Here is a 26,414-nt window from a genome sequence, read left to right on the forward strand (position 1 = left end):
ACAAAAAATATCTTTATTAAATATAATGACAAAATAACACAGTAATAGAAAAAGAGAGATAATACAGCATATACGGAGACATATACAGCAGGGTCAGATAGAAAAGACCATGACCAACAGAATCAACCATATACTAATGATCACTCACACGCTCAAATAATATCCAATAATAACACAAGCCCAGGGGTGTGTAATATAAATCCCACATGTAGCAAATAGAAATGAGAAGGTGGCCTGTACAATATCAGAACCTATACAAAAAGGGGAGGGCAGGATAACATGTGGCAGCATGCATATAATGATAATACGTCAGAGCCAGCACAGAAAGGGTGCAGCTAAATCGATATGTATACAATAATACGTATAAAGACAGCGCAGTATAACTAAATAAATATATGTATACTGCTAGATAGGAGTCAGCACAAGAAAAGAGTGTAGCTATTGACGTATATCAAGAGATAGTGTAGCTCAGATAGCTATAGAAAAATGCAGCTGCCATAGTTAGACAGTATAGCCCAAAAGTCAGTATAGGTTTAGCAAAAGCACATACACATACCCTGAGACATGTTGAAAGAGCGTGGAGGATCAGAAGATCTGGGTGAACAAGCGCCTCGACGCGCGTTTCGCCCGATAGACCGGCTTCGTCAGGAGGCTAATTTAAAATGGTACTCCAGGGTTATAAATAGAGAACATAAAGTTAGGCTCACCTGTGATGAGCGCAAATCGGCGCTCAGAACACACGCCCAGTGACGCCCACATCACGGGACGCGCCGCGCGTCAGATGGAGAGGACGCCGCATGATGAAAGATCACCATAGCGACGTAAGACGCTAAGCGGCACTCCCGGATGTAGGCCACACTGCGCATGCACAACCGAGCGTCTGTGCGGACACCACAGGGGAGACAACAAAAAACAAGACTAACAAAAATGGCAGTTTAGGAGTGGGGAGTAACTACGAGAATGCAATACATTCAACGGAATCTAGCAATAGAGGGTACATGTAGATAGAGCAGGATGTAAAAAATACACAAAATACCGGGGGTCGCGTAACTAAAAATAATAAAATTAAAATAGGACGGGGGAAAGTACACATATGACAAGACTGTGCACAAAAGGAAAAAGTAAGTGGACTGTGATCCAGTAGAAAAGTGAAGCAGATGTAAAAAAGGAGGGGGGGGGGCATTTAAATAAAATAATAAATATAATATATCGTGTGAAAAGTGGTATACATGAATGTGAATGGGCAATTCCCAAACACCCTATAAGAATAAATGTACATGGTACAAAAATTAAATAATGAAATGGTGACAAGTGAATACATATATATATATATAAATAAATATACATGAAACAAAATACATCAAAATGTTTAAAATTCATTAATATACTCCATCCTATATGTCCCACTGTATATAACAGATGGAAAGCCGACAATGTGGAACCCAAAATATAATAATACAATGGAATCCACAGTATCGGCAAAAATACACACATATAGATACATTGGTGGATGTACAAAATGCTGCAACATCAAATATACCAAAAATAGATATAAAGTGCTACACAATATATATAAAAAATACATATATAAATAGAAATATATTCTTATATAGTTAGTTGAAAAACGCAGCAATCGCTGCAAAAAGTTTTTTTTAGAAAAATACACACATTGGCAGAAATGATACAACAAATACACAATACATCAAAATTACAATATGTGTATAACTTCTCCACTTCTGGTTTGCAATAAAGGCCATATGCGATCCTCGTAGACATATAGAGAAGTAGACCCACTCACTGGACAAGATAAACTGCAATATACAAAAGTAAGTATAAAACACAAGAAAAAAACCCTAGAGAAAATAAAATTCACGCATGGTTAAAAAGATTACAAGAAAGGCCTAAAACTAGTGGCTTCATTTAAGCCAGATGGAGCTACAGTATTAACCCCTTCCCGACATTTGCCGTACATGTACGTCATGGAAAGTACTGACTTCCCGCATCTTGCCGTACATGTACGCCAAATGTTTGGGACCGGCTCAGAAGCTGAGCCGGTCCCATCATCACCGGATCTCAGCTGTATCTTACAGCTGACATCCGGCTGTAACGGCGGGGACCGAAATTAGCTTCGATCCCCGCCATTAACCCCTTAAGTGCAGCGCTCAAACGCGATCGCTGCACTTAAGGTGTTTGCAGCTCATCGGAACCCCAGTAATGAAATTGCCGGGGTTCCGGTGGCTGCAATGGCAACCGGAGGCCTAATACTGGCCTCCCGGTCTGCCTAGCACCGAAGCCGGTCAAGATCCGCCCGGCGGCGGAGCCTGATCGGCTTCCGTAGCTGTCGGCAAGATGGCGCCGGGTCAGGAGCTGATCCGGCGTCATCAGCGGTGGAAGTCAGCTGTACTGTACAGCTGACATCCACCTGTAACGGCAGGAACCGGAGCTAGCTCCGATCCCTGCCATTAACCCCTTCGATGCAGCAATCGAAAGCGATTGCTGCATCGTAGCGGTTACTAGCAGATCGCCAGCCCTGACAGGCAATCGGGACTGGCGACTGCTGTTATGGCAACAGGAGACACAATGGTCTCCTGCTCTGCCATTACGGAAGCCGATTTAGGCCCCGCCGGGAGGCGAAGCCTAATCGGCTTGCTGTCAGTGAATGACTGACAGATCTAATACATTGCACTACATAGGTAGTGCAATGTATTAGAAAAAAAAAAATCTGACCGTTGGAACTTCAAGTCCCCTAGTGGGACTTGAGAAAAAGTGTAAAAAAAGTATAAAAAAGTGTAAAAAAAAGTGCAAATAATAAAAGTTTGAAAACAATAAAAGTTTCAAGTAATCAAATAAAACACAATCCCCCTTTTACTCTTATCAAGTCCTTTATTATTGAAAAATAATAATAAACCATATGTATTTGGTATCGCCACGACCGTATGACCGGAGGTATCAAAATATTATATTATTTATTGCACGCGGTGAACAGCGTAAAAAAAACCGTAAAAAACGTTACCAGAGTTTCTGTTTTTTGGTCACTTTGCCCTACAAATATTAGAATAAAAAGTGATCAAAAAGTCGCACGTATCCAAAAATGGTACCTATAAAAACTATAGCTCGTCCCGCAAAAAACAAGCCCTCATACAACTCCGTCGACAAAAAAATTAAAAAGTTATGGTTCTCACAACTTGGCGACAGAAAAAATACATTCTTTTTACAAAAGTAATTTTATTGTGCAAAAAGTTGTAAAACATGAAAAAGTTCTATAAATTAGGTATCGCCGGAATCGTACTGACCCGCAGAATAAAGTTAACATGTAGTTTATAACGCATGGTGAACGCTGTATAAAAAAAAAAACGAAAAAAGCTGTGCCAGAATTGCATTTTTTTGTTTACCTGGCATCCCAAAAAATAGGATAAAAGGTGATCAAAAAGTCGCATGTACCCCAAAATGGTACCAATAATAACTACAGCTCGTCCCGCAACAAACCAGCCCTCATACCGCTACGTCTATGAAAAATAAAATTAGTTATGGCTCCAATAAGTCAGGAAATAAAAAAATATGCAGTTGTGCCCGAGGGGAACATTTCTTCTGTTTGAAGAGGCGATTTTTCAAGGACCTAAAATTAGGGAACCAGGAAAGGGAGGGCCCAAACATATCCGCTGGAAGCAACGGTGCCCGTATTATACCAGGACAACACTTTCCCAGCAAAATTCCCCAAACTACAAAGGCGCGGAGTGTGGACCAAAAGGGGGATAAGAAATGACACCATTTATCAGTGCGACACCAGCCTGTGCAGAAAGGATTGCCTCACAGCGTAACACACATCTATGGATTATTTTATTGGTTTTTTTTACCCCGTTATTATACCACCTGACTATGCCCCTTATATACTCCGCCCGGCTTACATATGCCCTACATTATAAACGGAAACACCAGTAAGACTCCAAACAAAACTACTACCAAGCAAAATCCACGCTCCAAAAGCCAAATGGCATTTCCTCCCATCTGAACCCTACAGCATGCCCAAACAGCAGTTTCCTTCCACATATATGGCATCGTCATACCCGGGAGAACCCTTTTAGCAATTTTTGGGGTGTGTGTCTCCAGTGGCATAAGCTGGGCACGACATATTTGCCACTTAATGGCATATCTAGGGAAAAATATAAATTTTTAATTTGCACCATCCACAGCGCATTCATTTATGGAAAAGATCTGTGGGGTGAAAATGCTCACTACACCCCTTAATAAATGCCTTGAGGGGTGCAGTTTCCATAGTGGGGTCACTTCCCAGGGGTTTATTTTTATTATTTCACATCTGAGCCTCTGCAGTTGTGAACCAATACTTTGTAAATCGCCAAATTAGGCCTCAATTTTACATGGTACCCTTTCACTCCTGAGCCTGGTCGACTGTCCAGGCAAGAGATTAGGGCCACATGTAGGGTGTTTCTAAAACCAGGAAACCCAGCATAATAATTAGAGAGCTGTCTCGTTATGGTGGCACAAGCTGGGCACCACATATTGTCCACATATCTGTGGAAAAAATCCCATTTTCACTCTGCAACATCGAGTTCACACTAATTTCTACAAAACACCTGCAGGGTTAACATGCTCACTACACCCGTAGGTAAAAGCATTGAGGGGTGTAGTTTCCAAAATGGGGTCACTTCTGGGGGGTTTCCACTGTTTTGGGCCCACAGGCGCCCAGAAACCAATCCAGAAACATCTGCACTCCAAATAGCGGTCCTTCCCTTCTGAGCCCTGCCGTGTGCCCAAACAGCAGTTTACGACCACATATGGGGTATTGCCGTACTCGGTAGAAATTGCTTTACAAATGTTGGGTTCTTTTTTTCCTTTATTTGTTGCGAAAATGAAAAAATTTGCGCTAAAGCTACGTCTTATTGAAGAAAAAGGATTGTTTTTATTTTCACTGCCCAATTCTAATAAATTCTATGAAACATCTGTGGGGTCAAAATGCTCACTACGCCCCTAGATGAATTCCTCAAGAGGTGTAGTTTCCTAAATGGTGTCACTTTTTGGGCGTTTTCATTGTTTTTTCCCCTCAGGGGCTTTGCAAATGTGACATGGCCGCCGCAAACCATTCCTGCTCAATGTGATCTCCAAAAGCCAAATAGCGCTCTTTCCCTTCTAAGCCAAGCCGTGTCTCCAAACAGCCGTTTATTACCACATGTGGGGCATTGTTTTACTCGGGAGAAATTGCTTTACAAATTTTGTGGTGCTTTTTCTCCTTCAGTCCTTGTGGAAATGAGTAAAAATAAGCTAAACCTACATTTTCTTTGAAAAAATGTTGATTTTTATTTTCAGGGCCTACTTCCAATAATTTCTGCAAAAAACCTGTGGGGTCAAAGAGCTCACTATACCCCTAGATAATTTCCTCAATGGGTGTAGTCTCCAAAATGGGGTCACTTGTGGGGGGTTTCCACTGTTTTATCCCCTCAGGGACTTCGTAAATGTGACCTGGCCTCCGCAAACCATTCCTGCTAAACTTGAGCTCCAAAAGCCAAATAGCGCTCTTTCCCTTCTCAGCCCTGCCGTGTCTCCAAACAACCGTTTATTACCACATGTGGGGCATTGTTTTACTCGGGAGAGATTGGTTTACAAATTTTACGGTGCTTTTTCTCCTTCAGTCCTTGTGGAAATGAGAAAAAATTAGCTAAACCTACATTTTCTTTGAAAAAATTTAGATTGTCATTTTCAGGGCCTATTTCCAATAATTTATGCAAAAAACCTGTTGGGTCAAAACGCTCACTATACCCCTAGATAATTTCCTCAATGGGCGTAGTTTCCGAAATGGGGTCACTTGTGGGGGGTTTCCACTGTTTTGTCCCCTCAGGGGCTTTGTAAATGTGACATGGCCTCCACAAACCATTCCTGCTAAACTTGAGCTCCAAAAGCCAAATAGCGCTCTTTCCCTTCTCAGCCTCGCCGTGTCTCCAAACAACCGGTTATTACCACATGTGGGGTATTGTTTTACTCGGGAGAAATTGCTTTACAAATTTTACGGTGCTTTTTCTCCTTTAGTCTTTGTGAAAATGAGAAAAAAAATCGCTAAACCTACATTTTCTTTGAAGAAATGTTGATTTTAATTTTCACGGCCTACTTCTAATAATTTCTGTAAAAAAGCTGTGCGGTCAAAATGCTCACTACACCCCTAGATAATTTCCTTGAGGTGTGTAGTTTCCCAGATGGGGTCACTTTTGGGGGATTTTGACTGTTTTGGCACCGCAAGAGCCCTTCAAACCTGACATGGTGCCTAAAATTTATTCTAACAAAAATAAGGCCCCAAAATCCACTAGGTGCTCCTTTGCTTCTGAGGCCGGTGCTTCAGTCCAGTAGCACGCTACGGCCACATGTGGGATATTTCCTAAAACTGCAGAAACTGGGCAACAAATATTGAGTTGCATTTCTCTGGTAAAACCTTCTGTGTTATAAAAAAAATTGTACTAAAAATTTATTTCTGCAAAAAAATATGAAATTTGTAAAATTCACCTCTACATTGCTTTAATTCCTGTGACATGTGTAAAGGGTTAAGACATTTTCTAAATGCTGTTTTGAATACTTTGAGGGGTGAAGTTTTTAAAATGGGGTGACTTTTTGGGGGTTTCTAATATATAAGGCCCTCAAAGCCACTTCACAACTGAACTGGCCCCTGAAAAAATGGCCTTTTGAAATTTTCTTGAAAATGTGAGAAATTGCTGCTAAAGTTCTAAGCCTTGTGAGGTCATAGAAAAATAAAAGGATGTTCAAAAAACGATGCCAATCTAAAGTAGACATATGGGTGATGTTAATTAGAAACAATTTTGGGTGGTATAACTGCCTGTCTTACAAGCAGATACATTTAAATTGAGAAAAATGCTAATTTTTGCAATTTTTCGCTAAATTTTGGTGTTTTTCACAATTAAATACTGAACATATCGAGCAAATTTTGCCAGTAACATAAAGTCCAATGTGTCACGAGAAAACAATCTCAGAATCGCTTGGATAGGTGAAAGCATTCCGGAGTTATTACCACATAAAGTGACACATGTCAGATTTGAAAAATGAGGCTCGGTCAGGAAGGTCAAAAGTGGCTAAAGAGGGAAGGGGTTAAGTAACGTGATCCACTTCATCTCTTTTCTTAATAACGCCACACGTACATCCCCACCTCTACAGCCCAAAGAGATCTTGTCAATTCCACGTACCTCAAAACCCTTTGGATTACAGGAGTGGAACTCGCGAAAATGCCGGGCAACAGGCTGGAGTTTGTCAATATCCACGACAGTAAGTGCCGATTTAATCTTACTCACGTGTTCCAGCACCCGCACCTTCAATTGCCTGGTAGTCATACCAACATAAATAAGCCCACATGGACAGGTAGCAAAGTACACCACAGCCACGGTATTACACGTGATGTGGTAGACAATTTTATAATCTTTCCTTCCACTTGAGCTATAAAAGTTAGAGGTACGTAGAATATATTTACAGGCAGAACAATGGCCGCAGTTATACGAGCCCCAAGGAGGGCCTCTACTCCCAAACGGGTTGGGGGGAGCACTAGGAATATAGTGACTCGCAGTCAGAAGGTCCTTAAGATTTTTAGACCGCCTCCAGGTAATGGAGGGATAACTGGGTAAGACCCCTGCCAAGTCGCGATCAGTGAGAAGGACCCGCCAGTGCTTTTGCAAAATATCACGAATCTCAGTCCAATAAGGGTTGAAAGTAGTGATAAATCTGACATTCTGATCTATTTTGTGTCTCTTGGGTCTACTCACCAGAAGTCCATCGCGAGTTGAGTTTTTAGCTCTTAGATAGCCTTTCTTAATGACCCTCTGACTGTACCCACGACTCTTGAATCTGGCTGTAAGATCCAAAGCTTGACGCTCAAAGTTGCTGTCACTGGAGCAGATACGCTTTGCCCTCAAAAACTGGCCCACGGGTATGGATGTTGTAACCTTTGGGTAGTGGGCAGACGTAGCATGGAGGAGGGCATTTGTAGAAGTTTTTTTTCTGAAAATATCGGTAGAAATAAAACCGCTATTATCTCTGCAAATCCTGATGTCCAGAAAGTCAACGCAAGTGAAGCTAAACTGCCACGTCAATTTGATGTTGATATCATTCCTATTAAGGGAATTGAGGAAAGATTCCAAGCTAGACGTGGAGCCCTGCCAGATGAATAGAATATCATCTATATACCGTGACCACAGGAGCACTGAATCATGACCCGGAGTCTGCTGCACAGTCTCCCACTCCCACAGCCCCAAGAACAAATTAGCATATGAGGGCGCACAAGTGGCCCCCATTGCTGTGCCCTGGAGCTGTAGGAAGAGACGGTCCTTAAATACAAAAAAATTGTGTGTTAGTGCAAAGTCGAGAAGGCATAGAATAAACTCAACAAGATCCGGGTCATGATTGGTCATCTGTAAAAAATGTCTAGATGCTCAGATCCCGTGGTCATGGCATATAGATGTGTACAGGGACTCCACGTCACATGTAACAAGAAGCATGTCATCCTCAAGATACAGCCCATCAAGACGTTGCAACATATCCGTGGTATCCCTAATATATGACGGCAAAGTTTCCACACATTTCTGTAGATAAAAATCCACGAATCTGCAGATGTTCTCACATAAGCCTCCAATCCCTGACACTATTGGGCGCCCGGGAGGGCAGATGACATTTTTATGCACTTTAGGCAGTAAATAAAAAGTGGGCTTAATGGGAAAGTCCACGGAAAGACCATCTCTTAATTTGGAGTTGATAATATTTGAATCCACACCACGTTGCAATAAACTATCTAGTTCTGCTTTAAAGGCTAGCGTAGGATCCGATGGTAACCTACCATAACATTGGCTCATATCTAGTTGACGAAAGGCCTCACATTCATACATCTGGGCCGGCCATAATACAACATTACCCCCCTTATCAGCTGGTTTAATAATAACATCCCTAAGTTTTCTAAGTTCCAGAACAGCTTGCCTCTCCTTATAGTTGAGATTGCATGATGTCCTAGACTCGGAAATACTTTCCAGATCCTTCTTGACTAGTTTGAAAAAAATATCCACTGAGGGGCATAGAGTGAAAGGGGGGAAATGTTGGGAGCGGCGGCACAGATGCATGGGAAGTCTGGGATCAGTGTGAGTCTCCTGTTCCTCTAGAAGTGATAGAAGGGACATGGTGGCCATTCACAAACCATCCACTACTCCATCCATCTGGACCATCCAGGGTTGCACGGCACTCATCAGTAAACAACACGGTTTGAAAATTAGTCTTCATGTATTTCTGAGCCCACTATTTCTGCTTGTGTGCATTATTTAGGGGTGGCCAAATAATAGCTTTATGCACACTTCAAACCTCTGGAAGATCCTACACCTTGAGGTTCGCGGGACTCCAGAGGCGCCAGCGGCTTCACATACCTGTTTGCTGCTTTGCAATGGCATTTTAGCAGCTGCTCTCCTAATCCTATTAATTTGTCTGGCAGAAACCTTCCTCATTATGCCTTTATCTGAACTAACCCGTCTGTGCTCTGAATCAGCCACAAATCATTTCACAGTACGATGATCACGCTTAAGTTTTCTTGAAATATCCAATGTTTTCATACCTTGTCCAAGGTATTGCACTATTTCACGCTTTTCGGCAGCAGAGAGATCCTTTTTCTTTCCCATATTGCTTGAAACCTGTGGCCTGCTTAATAATGTGGAACGTCCTTCTTAAGTAGTTTTCCTTTGATTGGGCACACCTGGCAAACTAATTATCACAGGTGTCTGAGATTGATTACAATGATCCAAAGAGCCCTAAGACACAATACCATCGATGAGTTTCATTGAAAAACTAATAAGTAAATGTTTATGACGCTTAAATCCAATGTGCATAATAATTTGGAACACGGTGTAGTTCTAATAAGTGTACCTGTGGTGATTCAGAAAGTAGCGATGGTAGGCTCGGATGGGACCTTGGCAGCAGGCAGACACCAGGCGTGGTGTAACACAGAAGGCGTAGTATACAGCACAATACGACTCCAACTCTCTATGGCACAGGAACAAGGTAGCATGGGATACAGGGCACAGGTAGCAGGTACGGGAATACTGAAAACTGGAAAACACTAAGGGACCATTTGCAAAGACTAACACGGGCAAACACAACAACACTCAGGCAATGAGGGAAGGGGCAGGGCCCTTCTTATAGACCAGAGTGAGTATGGTCTATAGTGAGTATGGGCTAACACAGGTTCATGGCTGCAGCCGTCGGGAGGTGAGCAATCCCGACGGCCCGTGGCAATGGGTGTTACACCCGTCTCTTCTAATAGGGAGGTAACGGCAGTACACTCCCTGTAACCCCTTATTGATCGGGCCAGTTTTAATATTTTTCCTTCCCACAGTCGAAAAGCCATAACTTTTTTGTTTTTCCATGGACGTAGCCGTATGGGGGCTTGTTTTTTGTGGAACAAGTTATAGTTTTTCATGGCCCCATTTAATATACTATATAATTTACTAGGAAACTGATAAAAATTATATGTGGCGTCAAATGGGCAAAAAACAGCATTTCCGCCATGGTCTTTGGGGTTTCGTTTTCATGGCGTTCATCGTTCGGTAAAAACAACATGTTATTTTTATTCTACGTGTTGATACGATTACGGTAATACCAAATTTATATAGTTTTTGTTCGTGTTTTACCACTTTTACAAAGAAAAATCTGTTTGTTAAAAAAAACATTTAAAAAAATGTAAAAATTTTATTGTAACACACCTCAGTAGACAGGAGATCATAGATTTGGTTTCTCCTTTTTGGCATACGGCATGGTATGCGAGGGAGACACTGAACAGTTCTCTTGGTTTACTTGCAATATGAAGGATTTATTGTCATTAATAATAAAATACCTGTTATGTGTTATTTGTATCTCCAGGAATGCCACCAGGGTCATACCCTTTCTATGGTCAATTGATGTGTACAAAGACGTCACATCTATTGTCACTAAAAAGCTATCCAGAGAAATTTTTCCCAGAGTCTTGAGGTTTGTCAAAAAATCACTAGTATGCAATGTAAATTGAATATTTTTTGTAAGAGGAGTGAGTGTTTTCTCTAACACAATCAAGAGTGGGGTCAAAATCGAATTACATGATGCCACTATAGGGTGTCTAGGAGGGTTATCTAAAGTTTTGTGAACTTTTGCCAATATGTAAAACACTGGTGTTATCAGTGAGTTATTGACCAAATAATCTGCCATTTTTTTGACAATAACTGCCTTCTGTAAATATGTTTCAATTATTGCATTCAAATTCCTTTTAATCGCAAAGACCGGATCACTTTCCAATTTTTTATATGTATCACTATCAGATAATTGACACAATATTTACATACATTTATTCTTTGTATAAATTGATTGACCATAGAAAGTGTATAGAAGCAATAAACGATTTGTTATCAAGAAGTACATACTCATCTGAACAACAATTATTTTTGTTAGATCTTTTGGGCCTCGTACTACGACATAATTATTTTATGTTTTAAGATAAGTTTTATGTACAAAAACGTGGTACAGCGATGGGCTCGAATTCGGTCCCTCCATATGCAAATGTCTTCATGGCATCTTTCGAAGAAAAATATGTTTACACACATGAGTTATTTAAAAAATTCGCTTTGACACGATGTATATTCATGAACATCATATTTTGCATATGGACAGGGACATTCGAGTCCATCACTAAATTTTTTTAATTTCTCAATGTAGTGTGGGATGAATTGAAATGTACTATTACTATTGATCAAAATCAAGTGAGCTTCCTTGATACATTAGTGATCAAAGGTTGTGAGGGAGACCTAAATACGGATTTATATAGGAAGCCCACTGACAGAAATAGTATATTGCATTTTGCAAGTTCACATCCCCATTCACTTAAAAAATCTATCACCAAATCACAGTTTGAGAGGATTAAATGCATAGTGACAAATAAAGATACATTATCAGAAAGATACAGAACATCGTAAAACCCATTGAAAGCAATGGGCAGATGTTTGTAGGCATATTAGGGGCGTTTTTCAGGCGTAATTTGAGGAGTAAAACTCCGGAATTATGCCTGAAAACAGTGTGTGTGAACATACCCTGATACCGCACCATTTTTTTTTTTTTAAAAAAGCATAAGATTACCCAACTTAAGCTTCAAATCTTAGAACAACTACGACAACCCAGACAGGGAGGTTACATAAAAAAAATTATTGCGCCGCCGTGAGGAGTATTGGATTCACACTCTACGAACATTAGAGCCACGAGGGCTAAACAGAGAATATGAGATTACAAGCATTTTGAAACACACATTTATGATATACTATGATGCAAGTAATTATAATCATATCTGAAAAATACATTTCTTCTTTTTCTTCTCTTTAGACTATGAGGTCAAGCAAATAAATAAGGATATTTTCCATCCATATGAGGGATATATATAGATATTTATATTGATGTTAGAAATTAAATGATACTTATTTTCTTTTAAAATTTCTTCTAAAGTTACTTGTGTACATGATTCTTTTTATAGTGTGACTATAACACTAAAAATGGTGTATATTATATATATTTTACATCAGTGGGTTCTCTCAATGAAGTTTTTCAATAAGCTTTTGTCAATCAATTTTCATGAATGGGTTAAATTGTTAATAGTAGTAACTTGCTTTAATTGTGAATTGGATTAATGTCTGTAAATGTGCAAATTAAGTCATGTGATAGGAAGAGTAACTATTTAATTGGAATTTTGTAACCATTGAGAATATAGAAAGGCTGTATGTGAGCCGAAAAGCGTCTTCAATAAAATAAGAAAGATAAAGCAACGCAAGTGTGTGCTGGGATTTTCTACAACTAAGAAGTATGATGTAGACAAGTATATAGTGTGTTTGTCAGAGACGAGTGTGGCAAGCAGACTGGAGCAAATGAGAATGGACTGCCAAATGTGGGAAATCTAACCAATTTTAGGAAAACAAAAGTAAAGGATAGCAAAGCTTACAAATTGAGCAGGTATTGCATTGGACACCAAGTGGCCACAGTATAAGATTGATTTTAAGATCTATACTGCATGCTCCCCACTCCTAACCTGCTGTACTGTTTGATGTTAGATATTTTGATCCAGATTGAGAACATTTTGTGTATCAACCGAACGAATTGAACTGTTAGTTATAGTGTGTGTGTGTATATATATATATATATATATATATATATATATATATATATATATATATATATAAAAGGTTTATAATAACTAAGTTAGCTGTGTAAAGTTAGGTTTTAGAATTATAAATTCAGCAGTCTTAGTTTCTTTCAGCATTTTGTCTTGCTGGGACTCATAGTTCTACAAGAATGGGTCTGAGAAGGAGGGTGGAAGGCAAAAGGCAGCTGATTAGAGTATGTGGAAGTGTTAGGCTGGATTCACACGAGCACATTACGTCCGTAATGGACGGAACGTATTTCGGCCGCTAATCCCGGACCAAACACACTGCAGGGAGCCGGGCTCCTAGCATCATAGTTATGTACATGCTAGGAGTCCCTGCCTCGATGCAGGACAACTGTCCTGTACTGTAATCACGTTTTCAGTGCTCGTGTGAATCCAGCCTTAGAAGGAATTTGAACTGTAATTGAGTCTTATCTGCACACTGCTGTTTTTAGTGCCGCCCTCAGAAACATACAATACTGAGAGGTGCTCTCTCTTGTGACTGAAGGACAAAGTTATTGATATTGTGTCAACCATGATCTCATCATGGTCCCACATGCTGATTGTGAAAGACTACAACAAGCTGAGACCAAGTATTTGTCTGTATGAAAGATAGATTACAAATGTGGACTGCTGGAAATGCAGCGCCAGGGATGAGGTGTCTTCACTAGTAGTGTCCCTAGACTAGACTCAATAAGTATGATGTCTCCCTCCTTGCATTTTCACATGTTCTAATATAACTTTGTAGTGTCTTGAACCCACCTACATTGCTTCCATTGGGTTCAAAAGTATGGAAGGAAGAGAATTAAAATATACATAGAACATACAGATGAAAATTCTGACCCTCCCCATGATTGCTTAAAATTAATGAAGATTGAGACACAGGGTCTTTAAAACCTATGTACAGACCCAATTTCTAGTGCATACCATGATTTTTTTGTAGATTGATCCAGATACCATCAGGATGGAGAATACAAAACTGGATATTCCGTGGTAACCACCAATGCCTTAATGAAATGCTATATAGGTATGGTGTACCTGAGGTGCTTGAAAGTGACAGAGGTTCACATTTATTTTGTCAGGAGAAAGTCAGTTTTCTAGGCCATTGCATATCCCAGGGGGCCAAACATTTGTCCCCAGATAGAGTGGTAGCAATATGAGACACTCATGTCCCAGCCAATCCCAGACAAATCTGTGTTATTCTGAGACAAGTGAGATACTATAGGGAGTGGATACCAGGGGCGAGGACACATCGGCACCAGAGGCTACAGTTGATTCTGCAGCAGCATCAGCGTTTGCAGGTAAGTAGCTATATCGACTTACCTGCAAACGCCGATGCTGCTGCAGAATCATCTGTAGCCTCTGGTGCCGATGTGTCCTTGCTCGTCCGACACGATGCAGGACCTGTGAGTGACGTCACAGCGTGATCTCTCGAGAACACGCTGTCTGCACTGCCAGAAGCTGGGCGTTCTGAAGAGAAGTGGATGATACTTCTCGTCAGAACGCCCAGCTAGTAAAAGTAGTAAAAACGCCCCGATGTACGCACATAATACACGCCCAGTTGTACTTTTACTTTTCAACACGCCCAGTTGTACTTTTGCAAGCCTCATTTGCATAAATACAAAAATGGTCATAACTTGGCCAAAAATGCTCGTTTTTAAAAAATAAAAACGTTACTGTAATCTACATTGCAGCGCGATCTGCTGCAATAGCAGATAGGGGTTTCAAAATCTGGTGACAGAGCCTCTTTAAAATAAAAATATATCTCGGACAACCCCTTTAAGTCATCATTTAAATACATTTAGGGGGTACTCAATATTAACCCCTTCCCGACATTTGACGTATCCATACGCCAAAGTCGGGTAGGGGAAGTATGGAGTGGGCTCATGGAGTGAACCTGCTCTATACGATGCGGGTGTCGGCTGTTTGTTACAATCGCGTGGGGGGGCGATGGTTGCTATGGCTGCCTGGGGGCCTAATGAAGGCCCCCAGGTCCGCCATCTTTGTGCACCTATTAAACCCTGCCTCCGGCAGGGCTTAATAGTTGCCTGTCAGAATCACAATATACTGTAATACATTAGTATTGCAGTATATCGTGCAAGCGATCTAACGATCCCTGGTTGAAGTCCACTAGGGGGACTAATAAAAAAAAGTAACGATGAGTTAAATAAAGTTTTGTTTTTTTTGTAAAAAAAAAATATATATTAAAAGTTAAAAAAAACCTTTTCCCATTTTCCCCCTAGAGCATAGTAAAAAAATAAATAAACTTAATTGGTATCGCCATGTCCGTAAAAGTCTTAACCATTACAATATATCATTATTTAACCCGCACAGTGTACGGCGTAAAAAAAAAATTGTAAATGCCAGAATTCCTATTTTTTGGTCACCTAATCTCCCACAAAAAATTAAATAAAAAGTGATAAAACCGTTGCATGTACACCAAAATGATATTATTAAAAACTACAGCTTATCCCGCAAAAAATAAGACCTCATACCACTTAATCGATGGAAAAATAAAAAAGTTATGGCTCTCAGAATTTGGCGACACAAAATAAATTAGCTTTTTTACACTTAGTTTTTACTTGTAAAAGTAGTAAAATATAGAAAAAAACTATATATATTTGGTATAGCCATAATTGTATTGACTCGCAGAATAAAGTTAACATGTTGCTTTAATTGCACAGTGAATTCCGTAAAATCGGCGCGCAAAAAACCATGGAGGAATCGCTTTTTTTTTCATTTTCTACACCACAAATAATTATTTTCCCATTTCCTGGTACATTATATGGCAAAATAAATGGTGCTACGAAAAAATACAACTCGTCCCGCAAAAATCAAGTCCTCATAGTACTATATAGACGGAAAAATACAGACTTTATGGCTTTTAACCCCTTAAGGACACGGCCAATTTTGGCCTTGAGGACAGAGCAATTTTTTCACATTTCCCTCTTTGCATCCCGACGCTCATAACTCTTTTATTTTTTTGTACGACGTAGTTGTATGAGACTTTGTTTTTTGCGGGACGAGCTGTACTTTATGTAGGTACCATTTTTTGGTACAAATACATTATCGTTTAATTTCTATAAATTTTTAATTTGGCGAAAATGCAGAAAAAAAGCAGTTCAGCTGCAGTTTTAATATTTTATTTTTTTACACCATACACCGATCATCATAAATAATGTTATACATTTGTTGTACAGGTTGTTATGGTTGTGGAGATACCAAATATGTCTATATTATTTCATGTTTTGGGACTTATATTTTAAAAAGTTTATTTATTATGAAAAATGTGTGTTTCTGTGTATTTTTTTTACTTTTTATTTATTTATTTATCATAATTTTTAACTTTTGGGGTCCTTCAATGGACACTGGGCTGTCTGCTCATACGAGTTGAGGGCTTTGATCGCGTCACAGTTATTTTCTGTGACGCGATCAATGTGCAGTCCCCCCTCTTTGAACGCCGTTCAAAGGGTTAACGGCGGAGAAAGCTGAACCCTGTCTATTGAGTTTACTGCTTGTAGATGTTTTTCCAGGAGTTTCCTTGGATATCCTCATTCTACGAGCTTCCCTACCATCATATTAAGTTTATTATCCAAACTAATGGGGTCATCCACAATAACCCTTAGTAGCTGACTATACTGTAAGGATTTAATCATCCCCTTAGGATGATGGTTATCAAAGCTAAGCAGATTGTTACAGTCCGTCTGTTTGACATATAGATTAGTCCTTAATCTATGGTCCTTTATACAGACCAGGGTATCAAGAAATTGGATATGAGTACTGGAGACAACCATCGTGAATTTTATATCAGGGTCAATTTGATTCAGAAAATAAAAAAACAGGTTCAGACCAGATAAATCCCCAGTCCAAATGAGGAAGACGTCATCTATGTATCGCCACCACCTAAGAACCGAAGTAAAGTGGTGAGATACATAGATCGACGTCTCCTCCATGTCCGCCATAACAATATTGGCATAAGTGGGCGCCACATTTGACCCCACTGCCGTTCCCCTAAGTTGTATATAGTATTCATCATTAAATAGGAAATAGTTACAGGTCAACACAATGTCCAAAAGACCCATAAGAATCTCCCTACAGTCACAAGAGAATTCAGTACCCCCCAATGCTTTGCCTACACTACTCATGCCTCTGGCATGGTTTATAGAGGTGTATAAGCTGGTCACATCAAAGGAGACCAACATGGCCACTGTAGGAACAATAATGTCTCTGACCTTAACCAAACAATCAGCGGTATCCCTGATGTATGATTTGGCAGATGTGGCAGATTCCCTCAAAATTTTGTCACGAAAAAATAGCTAGTGGACTAAGCAATGACTCCCTCCTTGAGACGATAGGTCTCCATGGGGGGTCTGTGACACTTGTGAATTTTGGGCAGGCAATATAATATTGGAGTTATAGGGAATGATGGTGTTAAAAATGAATACAGATCACTATCTATCATGTCATTCGCAAAGGCATTGTCAACCAACACTCTAATCTGTTTCTGAATATTATTAATAGGATCAAAATGAACTTTCTTATACACACCAGTATCATTTAATTGTCTGTAAATTTCTTGTAAATACAAGGCACGGTCAATAACGACGTCTGTGCCCCCTTTATCTGCGGGTTTAATGATCAGATCGTCGTTGTGGACTAATCCTTCAAGTGCCAGTTTCTCATTTACTGATAAATTGTGTGGAATATGTATGGATAACCCTGATCGACATTCCCGCTTGTACTCTGCAACATCCTTGAGTACGGATGAAATAAACGTTTCAACCACCTGCATACATGTCGGTGGTTGAAAACTGCTTTTATTGAATAAACCCCATTGTTTTAAACATAATTCATAACCTGTCTCTACAGCTGCAATACTCACGGGTATTGGCTGTTAAGAAAACCATGTCTTAATTCTAATGGATCTAAAGAAGTTATTTAGGTCTATATCAAGTTGCAGCCAATCCACATTCTTAATGGGACAAAACGATAACCCCTTACACAAAACAGACAATTCATCTGCAGATAAAACATGGCTAGAAGTATTTACCACTAATTGGTGGTGAGAAGGTTCCTTTTCTTTACTTGTGAGGTTGATCTCAGATGTTTCACATTCCTTATTTTTGGACCATCTGTTGCATCGCCTCCCTCCCCTGCTGGTTCGATGTTGCTTGCTCCTGGAGTCATTGACATTTCCTGTAAAAAATCATCCTGTACATTAGAGTCCTTATTCCTGGGGTACTTTACTTTTGTGTCCCTCCGTATGGGTTTCTTCTGTTGTTGTTGTTGATCCTTTTTCCAGTTGTAAATTTTTCCTGTGGCATAATCGTCCCTATCCCGAAACCATTTGTGGCGTTTCACATTCTCCTGTTCACATTGAAATTTCTGTAAAATGCCATTAAATTTCTCATGGTAGATAGAATGTTCCTCAACCTCCATAAGTGTACGTCGCTTTTCTTCAAGTTCCAGTTTTTTAAGTCTGCAGTTCTCGATCATTTTCTGTAAAAACTCAATGTTCAGTAAGATAATGTCCAAAGCATATTTATTGGATAATCCTTCCAACCTAGCGCAAAAGTCCAAATTGTTAGGAAAAAGGGTTGGTTTCAAATGTGATCGTAATCCTCGTGGGATAATCTGGTGTCTATAATATTCCCCCAAAATCGACAATTGTAATCTCAAATTTATGTATCTCCTGGATTCATATTCAAAACAGCGTTTGATGTCAACCTTTGCCGGAATCCCCAGGAAAGTCTCATCGCCCAGTGAACCGATCAGGATCCTATCCACGTCCCCCGTGGTGTAGGAAAATTTTTGGGGTGAAGCATTCAAAGCCTCAGAGGGCTCCATGTTAATTCACGTGCTAAGTCTCCTTGTCACAATAGTCAAACGTAAAGAGCAGAACAGGAGCAGCACTTGTGCTATGCTTCAAATGGTAAGGAGTGACTTCTCCCCATATAATGTATAGCAAGAAATGAGAGCACTGAAGCAGCACTCGAAGAAAAAAAGTGAAATTTATTCACCCAACAGATGCAACGTTTCACTTCCTCAATGGAAGCATTTTCAAGCAATAAGTGATAGTAACACACAGGTATATGTAGAGAGAACATAGTTCAATTAACAAGTGCTATAAATATTAGTAATTTATATAAATCATGCAAAAAATCGGGATGTGTAACAATGTATCCAAGTACAAAAAAAACGTGGTTAAGAGTCAAAGTTAGACATATAATATAGGAAACTGTTAAATCATGTTATATCAAACATGTACATATAAACAAGTGTAATATATCAATTAGGTGTCAACAGTGATCAATATTAAAACTAAAAAAAGCTGCCACTCATCAATCCAAACTAACTAAGACCTCCTGAACAAAGTTTCTAATGTGTCAACTACGGGATTCTCGGCGTCTCAAGCGTCGAGTTGCGCATGCCCAAATCCTACCTGTCTATTGGGTAAGGCCGTACTCATTTTCTGTGGTTGCTATGACAAAGCACAACACCGCAGCATCTGACATAATTACAGCAACATCAAAGGCTGGTTCAGCCGCATAGTCGCATTAAGGTAAGTGTGCTATACAGCACCATCTTTACTCAGGGCAGAATACCATCACACGATAACCTATGTGAATGTAATAATATGAGGTTGTATCCAAGTGATGGATAGTATGTTCTGCTGTAACAACGGAGTGCATAAGAGTTGTATATCACATGCTTCACTCAAAGGCTTGGCTACAATTAATGCCTTTGAGTGCCTTTAAATCCTTTTGTGCCAGGTAATAGGTACCACATGTTGTCATTATATAGATATGAAAGGCAACATGCAAATAAATGCAGAGATCCAAATAGTAGATGAAATGAGGAAAAAGAGGCTAGAAGAACCCCAAGAAAAAGAGGATTCATGGTGGGGGGACACTTTCTCATTTATGAACCCAGATAACTAGTTTAGTGGGATAGGTGAATGCATCTCTGGACTACATGTCGCTGCCCAGTTGCTTATAGTCTTCTTGCTGCTATATCTCGCCTTCAAATTAGCTGGATGGGCCATAAGTAAATTGCGTTCATGTATGTCTAAAGTGGCAAAAACTGTTACCCACAGGCCAGCCACCAGACCAGAATTCCCGACCTATAAATTTATACTGATATAAAAAAAGAGTATTGAATGAGACTCCGTACAAATGGGATAGGTGACCAAGCCGGTCCGGTTCTCTGACGGGGGATTGGAGTGAAGATGGTTGGTGAAGCCTCCCTGTACCAGCTAGGAAAATACCCTGGCTGGGGCAGAAGTACCTCTGTGAGGCTTTCGGATCTGCTGTAGGCTAAATGATATAAGGATAAACAAAAAAAGGGGTTTATGAAAGTAACCAAAGGGTTTAGTCGTTTATCCTGTATAATCAGGCTACGAGAATGAGTTAATGATTATTAGATGTGTGTACGTGGGCTGTAAAACCCCCACGAAGGTCTAAAGTTCAGTTTCACTAGTTTTTTCCAAAGGTGGGGGCTCAGGGCATTTACAACAGGCTGTGTCTTTATCTAATATGTATGTATGTATGTATGTATGTATGTATGTATGTATGTATGTATGTATGTATGTATGTATGTATGTATGTATGTATCTATGTATGTATCTATGTACCATAAGTGATCTTAAACCTAATTGGTTAAGCTACCACTGAAATGAAGCTATACTTGTAATTGTGTGTGTCTTCTATTGACTTTTGTATGTTATATCTCTTTGACATCTTGTCCTGTAGAAATAAACCGACGGGGTGTGGTTCTACAGAGAATGCCACATGAGATACTGAAACATTGTCTGTGTCTTCTCTCCGATGCATCGACATCTTGATTTGGACTCCGAGGCTGGATTCTTAGAGTACCTTTAACTCTCCCAAACCCAGGCTATGCTGACACTCCCATCACTACCAACTGATGATCTGATTATCCATTCTCTCGTCCACAGGTAAGCTTCACCTCTGATGGTGCCAGAAACCCCAGCATACTTCAATCACTACACTATTGATCCATTTATCACCTCTGTCTGTCTCTTACTGGTACTGCATGTTTCACCTCTGATGGTACTGTCCCCCTAGTCTAATTTTTAAGAACACTGAGCATCTACCACCTTTACCCCTGCTTTGTAGAGAGGAAATTTGTTTACATTCATTATATCACTTTCTATCTCCTCTCCTCTTTCGTTCTATCTTTATTAGCTTACATGTATCCTCATCCCATTCTAACAAATAAAATATACACAATATCAACAAAAGTATTTGGACATACCTCTTAGTCTTTGAATTCAGGTGTTTCATTCAGTCCCATTGCCACAGGTGTATAATATCAATCACTTGGCCATGCAGCTTGCCTTTACAAACATTTGTGAAAGAATGGCTCATTCTAAAGAGCTCACCGAATTCGAACGTGGTACTGTAATAGGCTGCCACTGTTGCAGCAAGTCAGTTCATTATATTTCTTCCCTACTAGATATTCCACAATCAACTGTGAGTGGTATTATTGCAAAGTGGAAGTATTTAGGAACCACAGCTACTCAGCCATTAAGTGGCAGACCATGTAACGATACAGAGTGGGGTCGCCGAGTGCTGAAGCGCATGGGGCAAATAGTCGCTCTGCAGAGTTCCAAGCCTCATCTGGCTTTAACCATCCGCACAAAAACTGTGCGCTGGGAGATTCATGCCATAGATTTCCATGGTTGAGTAGCTACATGCAAGCCTTACATCACCAAGCACAATGCCAAGTGTCAAGTGATGGAGTGGTGTAAAGCACAGTGCCACTGGAATCTGGAGCAGTGGAAACGTGTTCTGTGAAGTGACGAATCACACTACTGATGAATGAGTCTGGGCTTGGGGAATGCCTTTAGAACGTTACCTGCCTGAATGCATTGGGCCAAATGTAACGTACGGTGGAGGAGGGATAATGCTATAGGGTTGTTTTTCAGGGCTTGGCCTAGGCCCATTAGATTCAGTGAAGTAAAATGTTAATTATTCAGCATATCAAGACACCAACTACACATTACTTACCAGACCCATACAATAGGAGAGGGACCAATAAGTGCATTAGATGTTAACTCACAGCACATGGACCTAGAAATGCATAAGACGGATACAATGCAAATTATTAACATCTCTAAAAAAAAATTAGCAGCACAGCATATAAACTTACTAAAAAAAGGACTACCCTTTGTCCCCACCACTCGCTTTGACACTTTTGAATGGGTAAAATATCTTAACCTCTTCGCCCGTAAATTAAAATGGGTCAAATTTTACAAATATCATGACCAACAGAAATGTAGGAAATTGGGTATTGAGGAAACCGATTACCCTGATTTTGTAAACCTTATGGATCTTATCCAAGAGAATGAAAAACTGGAAGGACAGGGACCCTTTACAAATCTCAAAAACAAAAGCACTAGAGCAGCACCAATGAATGAAACAAATAATATCGATATGTTTGTAAACTTGGTAACCAAAGAAATAGAACAACTGGGCAGTAATATGGAAAGACAACAGCACTACAGTAATTTGACAGCAGAAGAGATCACTGTATTACGCAACCTAGAGGGGGACAAATCAATTATAATCAAACCCGCAGACAAAGGGGGTAACCTCATAGTGATGGATGTACAGGTATATAAAAAAATGTGCCAACGCATACTATCTGTACTAAATAACTACTGTACCTTGGCCAATAATCCAATAGACAGTCATGGTGGGGAATTACTCAACATGCTACAAAAGGCCTTGAGAGAGAAATTGATCAGTAAACAGGAGTTTGAGTTTATGAGTCCAAACAACCCACAAATTCCGACCTTCTACAGTGTACCTAAAATACACAAAGGTACGAACCCCCTCAAAGGCCAACCTATAGTATCTGGTATAAATGGCCTTCTGCAGAATGTAAGTACATATGTAGACAGTGTACTCCGGAATTTTGTCCATGCCCGACCTTCCTATCTGAGAGATACTACAGATATACTAAAGAGATTAGAGGGTTTGGAAATTCCCCCAGGAGCCATGCTGGCAAGCTTAGATGTAGAGGCCCTATACAGCTCCATCCCGCATGAACAGGGATGTGAGGCTGTACGGTGTTTTCTTGAAACTCGTGGAACTAAATTCAATTCCCACAACGAGCTCATTCTAAACATGCTAAACTTCATTCTGACCCAAAATATATTCCTGTTTGGGGGCAAATTGTTTCACCAACTAAGAGGGACTGCGATGGGCAGCCCCTGTGCCCCCAGCTATGCCAACCTTTATCTGGGGTGGTGGGAGGATCAAGTAGTATTTGTGGAGAACCTTGCTTCATCTACCTCGCCCATTCTTTTGTGGGCGAGATTTATAGATGATATTTTCATCATTTGGAACGATACAGTGGAGAACTTTAACAAATTGGTTGACAATCTTAATATAAATGGACTAGGGCTGTTTTTTACTTCAGAGATACATGAAGTATCGATCAACTTTTTAGATATTACCATCTCTAAAACTGAATCAGGTAAAATTACTACCACACTCTATCGCAAGAGCACAGCAACCAACAGCCTCCTGGCTTGGGACAGCCACCATCCCATTCCTTTAAAACAGGGTATCCCGAAGGGACAATACCTCAGGTTAAGGAGAAATTGCTCGGAATTGGGTGATTTTATGAGCAAATCTAGGCATCTCCAGATAAGATTTCAAACGAGGGGTTATCCGGACAAAACCTTGAGACAGGCTTACCAACATGCGTTGTCACACAGCAGAATGAATTTACTGATCCCGAAGGCTAGTAACAAGGAAGAGAACAATGAGAACAAAGTTAGGGTGGTGGGCACCTATGATGTTAGACATCAGGAAATTAGAAGTATTTTTAAGAAATACTGGGAAATCCTGAGAGCAGATAGTGACCTCAACCAGGCAGTGGCACCTTATCCACTCATCACCTTCAGAAGGGGAAGAAACCTCCAGGACCGCCTTGTCCACAGTCACTTTACCGAGGATTCCCCACGGATAGACTGGCTACCTGACCCTCCGGTAGGGACTTTTCGATGTGGATCATGTAGAGCCTGCCAGCACGTCACTAAAAGCAATACGTTTCGGAGTGCATCTACTGGACAAACCTTTTCCAACAGGGAATTTGGTAACTGCAAGTCCAAAGGGGTAGTCTACATGGCAACATGCACCTGCCCAAAAAATTATGTGGGAAAAACCATCCGAGAATTTAGAAGAAGGGTGCTGAACCACATAGGAAACATCAGGCGCAAAGAGGACACATGCCTCGCGAGGCACATGAAAGAAATACACGAAAACAGGAAATACACGAAAACAGGGAAGCAGAGATCTCTTTTCAAATAATAGAGGTCATTAGATCATCCAATCGTGGAGGAAACCTGGACAAATTCCTCCTCCAGAAGGAATGTCGATGGATCTACAGGTTACAGACCCTGAGCCCACAAGGCATTAATGACTATATGTCATTTACAAGTTTCATATAAGATCATCAGTATATATATATATATATACATATATAGAAGAAGAAAATTTGCAGCACTCCAACATGAAAAAAGTGGTGGTTTATTCAATCCAAAACAACAGCAACGTTTCAATCCTACAATAGGATCTTTATCAAGCCTAGTGACACATCTACTCAGCAAGCTTATATATGGTTGAGACTGTTTTACATAATTGGCCTCATTATAAAACAATAAAGTGTAAAGTGTATGAAAGCATACATAATACATTGTGTACGGTATCATCATAAAAATAAACATGATACAGAAGATACAGGAGTGTGTATGTGACATCGTGAGCAGGTCGCAGGAGAAGTAGAGGAAGGAAGAACCCGTTTTCAAAAATCTACTCATCAGAAAGGGCAGAAACCGGTGCAGGACAGCATCAAGAGGACTCTGCCCAAACAACAGTGGTAAATATCTCTCAGCATCAATTGTCTCATACACAATTACAATTATTATCAAAAGGATTGTCATTTTGCCCTAATCAACATATTGATTGGTTTCAATTAGAGTTGGATATATATAGTTTTGTTAGAGCTATTAAATTGAAGGTCTGGTTTGAGACACAACCGGTGAATACAGTAGTTCATGATACTCTCCCGATATTATCACTTAAAAAACTGGGATTATTTAATAAGAGTGTGTTCCAACCTCCTATAACATCACATGCGATAGAAACCTTTAGAGAACTTGTACAGAAAGATATTGCTTTACTTAGGTCCCAAACATGTGAATTGGGCTTTAAACAGCCTAATATGACTACTCTTGATATGTTGGCATTAGATGAGTTGATCCATAACCACGATCTCACTATAAAACCTGCTGACAAAGGTGGAGCAATCGTGGTTATGGATTCTGATATGTACATGAGAGAATGCTATAGACAACTGGCAGATACCAATGTATATAGAGTACTAAATAATGATCCTAGACAGGATATTGCAAAAAGGATTACTTCACTTATCAAAACAGCATTAGAGGAAGACATAATTGATCAAATGCTATATAAATTCCTCATTATTGAATTTCCTGTTACTCCTTGCCTGTATATATTGCCAAAAATCCACAAAGATTTAATGAACCCTCCAGGTCGCCCAATTGTATCTGGTCGGGGTTCATTAATGAGCAATATCTCTATCTTTGTGGACAAAGTGCTGAGAAATTTTGCTATTAACTCCAAATCTTATATCAGGGACACCACTGATTTTTTACAAAAATTAAAATCTATAAAACTACCAGAGGGGTCTATTTTGGTCTCCTTTGATGTCACATCTCTTTATACCTCCATTGATCATAACAAGGGGCTTGATGCTGTACGACGTAAATTGATGACTGCAGACTATGACAATGCTACTTGTGAGTTTATTATGTCATTAGTGGAACTTATTTTGACATCTAACTATTTCTTATTTAAAGATAGGTATTACATTCAGTTAAAAGGAACGGCCATGGGGTCTAATATGGCTCCCACGTACGCCAATATTTTCATGGACAATGTTGAGGAGATGTCGGTCTATGTATCCCACCACTTCTCACATGTTTTGAAGTGGTGGCGATACATAGATGACATCTTCCTCATTTGGACGGACACAGCCACTACATTAATTGATTTTCACAGGTTTCTTAATTCAATGGATGATGATATCCAATTTACTATGATACACTCTATGGACAATATCCAATTCTTGGATGTTACTGTATCCATTGTGAACAATACAATTA

The sequence above is a fragment of the Rhinoderma darwinii genome, chromosome 1, assembly GCF_050947455.1.
Source record: "Rhinoderma darwinii isolate aRhiDar2 chromosome 1, aRhiDar2.hap1, whole genome shotgun sequence".
NCBI lineage: Eukaryota > Metazoa > Chordata > Amphibia > Anura > Rhinodermatidae > Rhinoderma > Rhinoderma darwinii.